Raw genomic sequence first — 9,382 nt, forward strand, 5'->3', positions numbered from 1 at the left:
TATATACATATATATATATATATATACATATATATATATATATATACATATATGTATCTATACATATATGTATACATTCATATATACATATCTACATATGCATACATATATATCCCTTAGACCCCACACTTGCTTCCCCCACTCTTGCCTCCCCCACAACTCAAAACATAAAGGACTTTCTCACTTCCCGAGCATTAAACTAATACATGTGTTTGTTGTTTACACACACATCTTTGTCTTTTGATTTTTTGTAAGAGGGAATCCATGAAAGAGATAGACCCAGGAAGACCTGGGCTTCACTAAGTAATGACTAGTGACAAAGACCTTTGGAAATATGCTGTGCTTGAGAAGACCTGAGAAGCCAAGTGAGAGCATAACCCATGGCCTATGCCAGCAGTGTAACCAGCCTACTCATGCATGCCTTTCTTTCGTTGGACACTAAATTTTGCTTGTGAAGACCTGTTGAGGCAAGTGAAATCACAATTAAAAATCAAATTCTCTGACGTGGCCAATGACACTGCAAACAATATTGACTCACCTAGTTCAAATCAGTAAAGTGAAAAAGTTGGATAAGTGGGTTCCACATGAACTCAATGAAATTCAGAAACAGCAACGTTTGAAAGCCTGCATTATGCTATTTTCTCATCACAAAATGAATCATTTTTGAATCGAATTGTAACATGTGAGGAGAAATATATCCAATACAACAATTGTAAAGGTTCGGCACAATGGTTGGACAAAAACTAGCCACCAAAACACAGTCCAAAAAGCAAAATTTGTCAAAAGAAACTGATGGTGTGTGTCTGATGGTCTGGGGGAAATGTGATCCGTTATAATTTCATTAAACCTGGCTCATCAATCATGGCTGAAGTATACTGCAGCCAGCTGGACCAAATGATGCAGAAACTTACAAAAACAGCCTAGATTAGTCAACAGACCTACTCCTATTTTATTGCAAGACAACGCCAAACCATACATCGCAAAAATGACACTGGTGAAACTACAGGAGTTGAAGTTGGAAGTTCTCCATCATCTACCCTACTCACCTGATCTTGCCCTCACTGACTACCACTTCTAGAATTTGGATAACTTTTTGATAGGAAAACAATTTAATTCCGATGATGTTGTAAAACAGGCCTTCCAAGATTTTATTGATTCTAGATTGCCAGGCTTTTACAGTTTCAGGCTGGACAAGCTACCGCTGAAATGGCAAAAGTGTATTGACAATATGAGTGCATACTTTGATGAATAAAACTATTCCTTGTATTTATAAAACATTAGCAACATTTTTTTCTTTTCTATAAATTTCATACTTGATGACCTATGAGTAATAGCTGGAATTGTGGAAGTGGAAGATCCAGCAAGAACTGAGATGAAGTAGTGAAAACTAATCTCAGGACCTTGAGCCTGGTGGATAAGATAACAAAACAACTGGGATCTCTGGTGGTTGAGGCTCTCAAAAAACTCACCCTCCTCAAAAAACTGAGTTCTAGAAGCACTGTATTTTGGTTCTTAACCATTACAGTGATTCCCTCCCCTCATACATGTCTACCTTATGCCTACCTCTTCCCCCTCTCTCTTGTTTTCCCTCCACTAGCAACAGTATCATCTTTACTATCCCTGGAACTCACTGCCTCCACACTTCTGAATTTTTCTATCATACCCAGCTTATATCTCTTGTCCCATCCTCCCTTTAACCCTAACCATTTTGGTAGTTTTCCCTCTTCCTCATCAACCTTCCTATACAGTCTTACAAACCACCTGCCTTCCACTTCTATTAGCTTATGTCTTGTGGGGCTAACTGAGCAACTTATTACCATTATCAGTCTTGCACCTCTCACTGATCATTTTATCATCTCTCCTAACATTTTTCATTTCTTTATAGATGTGAGTAGCAATGTAAATCCCTGTGCAGCAACTCACTCTGCTGACCTCTCTAAGAGTAATCTCTTCATCTCTTAACATGAAACTGAACCCCTACTCCAGGGCTCATGGTCCTGAAAACTGCTTGGTTACTTCAATAGTTCAGATTGCCGAAAAATCCAGTCTACACTGAGAAGTGGTTGACATTAGAAATGGCATCCAGCTATAAAAACTGTACCAAAGCAGACAGAGCATGAAGCAGTCCTTGGACACATCAGTTCCAGTCAAACCATCAGCCTATACCAGCATAAAATACGGATATCAAATGATGATGATGATGATGATAAAGTATAGATAGAAAGATAGATAGATAAACAGATAGATATAGATGTAGGTATTTATCAACACACACACAAGCACACACACACACACACACACACATATATGCATGCAAACATACATACAAAAAAGAAAAAGGACTAAATGTCCTTCACAAACCATAGGCTCATCAAGTCAGATACCCAGATTCTGTGTTGCAAATCTGCCCCACTCTGGCACATGACACTACTTTGTTTACAAGATTATTAATTTTTGCAAGCTCAGTGGACTGAAACAACATGACATGAAGTGTTTTGCTCAAAAGTACAATACATTGCCCAGTCCAGGAATTGAAACTACAATCTTACGATCATAAGTCAATACCTTAACCATTAAGCCACATGCCTCCACATGCAAACATACATATATGCATACACCTACATACATATATATGTATATGTGTGTATATATTTACAAACACACACACACATATATACATATAATACATACATATATATATATATATATATATATATATATATATATATATATATATATTCATACATATACAAATATGCACTACCTCAAGTCCCTGGACATTCCCTATGCTTTGTTGTAGGTCCATAGCTCATGAGGGTGCTCCATACAGGGCTGACCATCATGTACATAATTTATGTTGCAAGGAGTCCTTCACATCTATACCATTATAAAACTTAATTACTTAATAGGTTCTGTCATGTAATCTTTTCCTGTAAACATATGTTTTATTCCACATTTGCTCATTACTCAAAATTTTATAATTTTTCCTAACTATAGCTGGATCTTTTTACTCTTTCTCCAAATGTGTAATTGCCAATTTTCCCTCGTATTCTTGTATATTCTCTTTTTCTGAACATACTTTCTTCTCTGCTACTGCCATTCCTGCTCCTTTACCTCAATGCTTATCTCTTCCTGCCTCCACGTCTAGCCAATTGACATTCATAACTGATTTATGGTATCCCTAACATTATCTTTGCCATGTTTCCTTTCATTTTGTTGATTTTAGCTTTATCTTCACCTCTTCTCTCTTCAATTCTATCTTTCTTCATTTCTTCTTATATTCTAAAAGTTGTCCTTCCTCTTCTTTCTCTCACTTTGATCTAGTTCCGCTTCTTCTCTTTCTTTAACTCTTTACTTTCACTAGTACTACTATATGAACTGCATTTGCCAATCTTCTCTTGATTGCAGAAGTCAGACTTACAGTAATATCTTTTGTGACTGGTTACTACTTACAGACTCGTGATATATTGCCCATTTCATCAATAATTTATGATTATTATGATTATTACATAACTCCAGGCTTCTTTAAACAGCTGTTGAGCTATGAATTTACGCATTTTCTAATCTTATTCTGTACATTTTTGTACTCCAAGTAAGTATATTTCTATCAAGCTTAACTGTGTTCATCTCCATTGCTACCTCTATACATACATTTATTTATGTATACATATATATATACATATACGTACATATATCTACTTATATATATATATACATATATGTATATACATATATATACATATCCAATATATATATATATATATACATATGTACATATATATATACACATGCGTGTATATATATATATATGTAAATATATATATACATGTATATAGAGAGAGTGTGACAGAGAGACAGACATGTTGGTATGCGTATGTATGTATGTATGTATGTGATATGTTAACACTTCCAACCACAGTAAAGTACGAAGTAATTAAATATTACAGTCAATCAGCTTTAAAGTAGTCGACATTATTTACAATCTTTATCACCTTCAAAGGTGTAAACTACAGTAGTAGCTACAAGCCTTGGTCCTGGAAATCTTCTAAGAGATATTTGTTAGTTTATGTTCTGTGATTAGCACCATTGATGGTGGGCAGCCAAGTTGGGTCCCTTGATAATATATGTAAGAATATTACAATACCAAGTATTGAAAATCTCACAGAATGAAAAAGACTGGTTTCACAGATTTCATATATTAGACTACTCACTATTTCACTCAACTTACAATCACACCTATACCAATGATTCATAATACAGTATGTTTCTTGTAATTCAATGTGTGTGTGTGCGTGTGCGTGTGCACGTGCATGTGTGTCTGTGTGTGCACATGTGCATGTTTGATGTATGTGTATATATGTAAAACCACCAGGATCGAGTAACCATTAGCTTTTGTCACAGCATTTCTCTAGGAGAGAGACACTGATTTAAAGCTGCAGTTTCATGTAATTTCAGGTCATTTCAGTTTGGCCTGTCACTAGGTACTAATCATGGAGACTCCAAGAGTGACTATCATGTTGTACAAACATTTATCACTATAATCTAAGGATACACAGATGTCTCTTTATAGTGATTTTATTCATCATTCTATCAACTGAAAGTGTTATGACAATGGAAAAGTTGTGACATGTGCAAACCTAACCAGTTGGAAGCACACAGTAAGTTACAAATCATGGAGATCTGCAATAGGTCATGGACAGAATGTCAGAAATACAATTGACAACAAGGAATCACGGAGAGACAGCCATCATCTGTGAAGGTCAGTCATTATGTGTGTAAATATGTACATATATGTTTATATATATATAGTTCATAGATGAGAGTGGAGGTGCAATGGCCCAGTGGTTAGGGCAGCGGACACGTGATCATAGGATCGCGGTTTCGATTCCCAGACCGGGCGTTGTGAGTGTTTATTGAGCGAAAACACCTAAAAGCTCCACGTGGCTCCAGCAGGGATGGTGGCGAACCCTGCTGAACTCTTTCCCCACAACTTTCTCTCACTCTTACTTCCTGTTTCTGTTGTGCCCGTAATTCAAAGGGCCAGCCTTGTCACACTGTGTCACGCTGAATATCCCCGAGAACTACGTTAAGGGTACACGTGTATGTGGAGTGCTCAGCCACTTGCACATTAATTTCATGAGCAGGCTGTTCCGTTGATTGGATCAACTGGAACCCTCGATGTCGTAAGCAACGGAGTGCCAACAACAACATAGATGAGATCCAAATATTCTCTGTAGGGAATACATTTAGTAGTGCTCAAGAAATTTTAATTTGAGTGGGTATAGAAGTGAATGTAAGGATAAGCAATTTAGACAGATTAATACATAAAGTATATTAAACACATGAAGTACAAAAATGTGTATATATATGTGTACATATAAAAAAAGGTCCAACTTACACAGAAAACAAATGATATGAGAATTAAAGGGGATGTAATAGTGTTCCTCATCCACTTTAATTTTCTATATCATTTGCTTTCTGTGTAAGCAGGACCATTTTATATGTATACATTCATACATTTTTATGTATTTCAAGTATTTAATATACTTCATATATTAATTTGTCTAAATTGCTTTTCCCTATATTCACTTCTGTTTACACACACACATATATAATGTTCAAATATAAATTAGAAGCAGTTTGAGCTATATAAACAAAGGTGAACACCCAAACATGAAGTGTGTGTGTTGTTAGTTTGTCAGGTGGTTGCATTTTTTAGACATAAGAGAATATAATCTCAATGCTTTTGGTGTAAAAACACACTCGAAAGCAGTTCATAGCCAAGTGAGATAACTCACATCATGTTCTTTTATTATAGAGCAACAGACATCGATATTTTGTCATCTATGACTATATGCTAAATGGTTAAAAAACCATCTGCTGGCATGTCCCAACATGTCATGTCACAGAAAAAAAATTCAAATATTAATTAGAAGCAGCTCGAGATATATAAGCAAAGTCGAACACACATACCATGGATGGTAGAGGTTCACTCCCCTGCTTGCATTATATACAGGGTGTAGGCTGCACCTATAACCAGCCAGCAGAAAATCTCCCAAGCGTTAAAATGGTAGTAACATTGAACAACCATGTTGATGTGGAGATAAACATTGCTTACATATACATATATATATATATATATATATATATATATATAAGAGAGTATTGTAGTTCGCTTGAAGCATTGTGTATTGTTTGTAAAGAATAAAAAGTTTAGAAAGGTATGACAATGCACTATAGAACAAAAAAGGGACTATATACCTGTTGTAACTTGGTTATCTATAGTCAGATGATATTAGAATTCCTTCTTCAGCAAATAAGATCTGAAGAAGGAATTCTAATTCCAAAATATCATCAGACTATAGATAACCAAGTTACAACAGGTGTATAGTTCATTAAGTGTGTTGACAAACAAATGAAAGTGGTATTTAATACATTTGGTTCAAGCTACAGGTTCAGACTACAAACAAAAGGTTAAGTCATATGGAGCTGAGTCAAACAGTTACCAAATCTGTATGCAGGTGTGTGTATATGTGAGTGTATGCATGTGTGTGTGAGTGTACACATTTGTGTGTGCATGTGTGTGTGTTTGTGTGTGTGTTCAATAGTGATAGGAGCATCTGGTAAATACCATGGCTAACATCTTTACTAATCAGCATGGACTAGCACTGCATTGCTTCCACTGCCAAGATACTTGACTATCAATGACATAAGGGCTCGTGAAACTCTCAGTAAGTATTGAGTGTGATATAGTTGAACTCTACAAACAGCAGTTATTCTGTAGTTCACTGGCTTGCAGTTACTACAGAACGACTACATACAATCGTCTATTGTTGCATCTAACAGAGACTATTTCTTATTAAACTTATTTTATTTTATATTTCAACTTGTGAACAATAGTTTCATTACTTACAGGATTCCAATTAGCGTACCATTGGTTCACTGCATTTCTGATGTTGAGATTAATGATGGAATGCAGTAAATGCAGGGCAAAAGATTCTGCTTGAAGAGTATCAGTTTTTTAATTTTCTTGTGCATTGGTGAAGGATATAATCATAGTTAGATAGGCAGACAGGCATTCAGACAAACAGATAGACATACAATGAGTTCTTGCACAGTTTCCAATTACCAAATTTCACTAAATGAATATGGCTCAATCCAAAAGTATGGTAAAAAAACAGTTGCCCAAAGATCTGCATACGAGGATCAAACCATGAGCTTACTTAATTATAAAGACACAGAAACTGGATTAGTTCTGACTGTATTGATCTTTGTGAATTGGAAACATCTATGAAGCCTACAAAAGTAATCAACATTCACAAATTCTCTAAGACAATGAAATCAATACTTACAGTCATTATTAAATACAAAATATCAAGTTTCAAAATAGACTCTCAAAACTTCATATCAACTTTTTAAAAAAACACTTAGATATATCAACTATACGCAAGAAAATTACTTGAAAATATTCACTTCCCCATTACATATGCGTTAGAAAAGAAAAATCAGTTACCAATAAACTCTATCTGTTTGTTATATTAACTTTGCCATTGCTACAGATATAGTAAATAGCAAACAGTTGATATGGTTTCTCCAATCACAGCCATTCTGAGCTGTTTCTCCAATCACAATCATTCTGATGAACTTGGGATACAGAACAGACCTAATGATTTTGTGAACGTTATTTTCCTGAGAGAAAGAAAACAAGCAACTGCCATGCCTATTTTCTTGCAAAATTTCCTGCCATTCAATGCTACTAACTGATCATACAGCAGCCTCTCAAGAGAGATGGATTCATAAAATAGAAGCAATGCATTATTCTTTCATTGTTAGACTTTAGTCATATTGATGTACGAGCTTCAGGGTTTTTTAGTCATTTCCTTTGACACTAGTGTTTATTGAAACCTACACCTGTTTCATGAATATATAAGTAACATTCTTTTAACTCGATAAGATTTTTTGCCACAAGTCTCACGACAATTACATGACCACAAATACAGAGAAACATGCACTGATGCACACATATCTTGCATGTGTGAGTAGTTGCTTGACCTGGATAGATCTCATCTCATCAGTAATCTCTGAACCCCCATATCAGTCTTACAAGTCAAGCCTGAGTGTTGGTTGTCTTTAATATAGAATTATACCTGAGATCACTCAGGTGATACATATTAGTAATATGCTTCTAAGCAAAATGAGACAAAATGGTACCAGATGTTTTCTCAATTAAATCTGACTGGAATGACTCAAAAGGAATTAATTTCTATATCCACTGTTATTACTGAAAGCTCTTCAAGTACATGGGACATTATTATTGCTTTTTGAATCAGCAGATCACCGAATTAATTCAGTTTGAACCTATTGTAGTATTGATCCTAACATCACAAGCCAATACAAACACTCAAAAATTGAGCAGCTACATGGTCGCTTAACTTGCTAAAAGCAGCATTTGTCCGTTATGAAACTGAATCAACCCATCTTAGACATACATGCACCAACAGACACAGGATCCTAGATATATTATCTTGGAAAATAGGACGAGAGTGTTCATTACTGGAAAGTCATTCAATACGTGTCTAGTCAATCTGTGTCAACATGGGGCTAAATAGAAATGAAGAAAATAACTGTTCTAGTATTATAAAATGCTAGATATTATTGGCAACAATAAGAAAAGAAATGTAGATTCTGCTGACTTGAATCCCAAACAGCAGTCCTTGATTTGTTAGTAGGTCATCATTGCCAGTGGAGCAATTCAGCAAATACTAATATTTCATTAATGATAGAGTAGTTAACAACCATGCTATACTAATGGTAAATACTGTTCACATCACTTAACATTGCTTCATTAAATTCATTTTAACAAAATTCCAATATAAATATATGATGCAAATAATTTTTTCATAGTAAAGTGAGGCCTGCAAAGGCCCATGTCTTGTCTTCCGCTGTGCATAAGCATATGTGTGTCTTTGTAGGTATGAACACACAGATACAAACACACATACACATGTGCACATACGCGCGCGCACACACACACACACACACATTAATGCATATATGTCTGTTAAGATATTCATGAATGTCTATGTATATATAAACATATATATATAGAGAGAGAGATGTAAGCATATAAACATAAATATATAAATATAAACACACACACACACATATATATTTGTGTGTGTGTATATCATCGTCGTGATCATCATCATCATTTAACGTCCACTTTTCATGCCGGCATCGGTTGTGTGTGTATATATGTACATATACACACACATACATAATAAACACATATTATAGATATGCCTCCACGTGCGGTTAACACAACCCCATTATTTACTGACTTATATATATATATGTATTTCTATATATATATATATATATA

This window comes from Octopus bimaculoides, chromosome 3 (assembly GCF_001194135.2).
Source record: "Octopus bimaculoides isolate UCB-OBI-ISO-001 chromosome 3, ASM119413v2, whole genome shotgun sequence".
In the NCBI taxonomy this organism is placed as follows: Eukaryota; Metazoa; Mollusca; class Cephalopoda; order Octopoda; family Octopodidae; genus Octopus; species Octopus bimaculoides.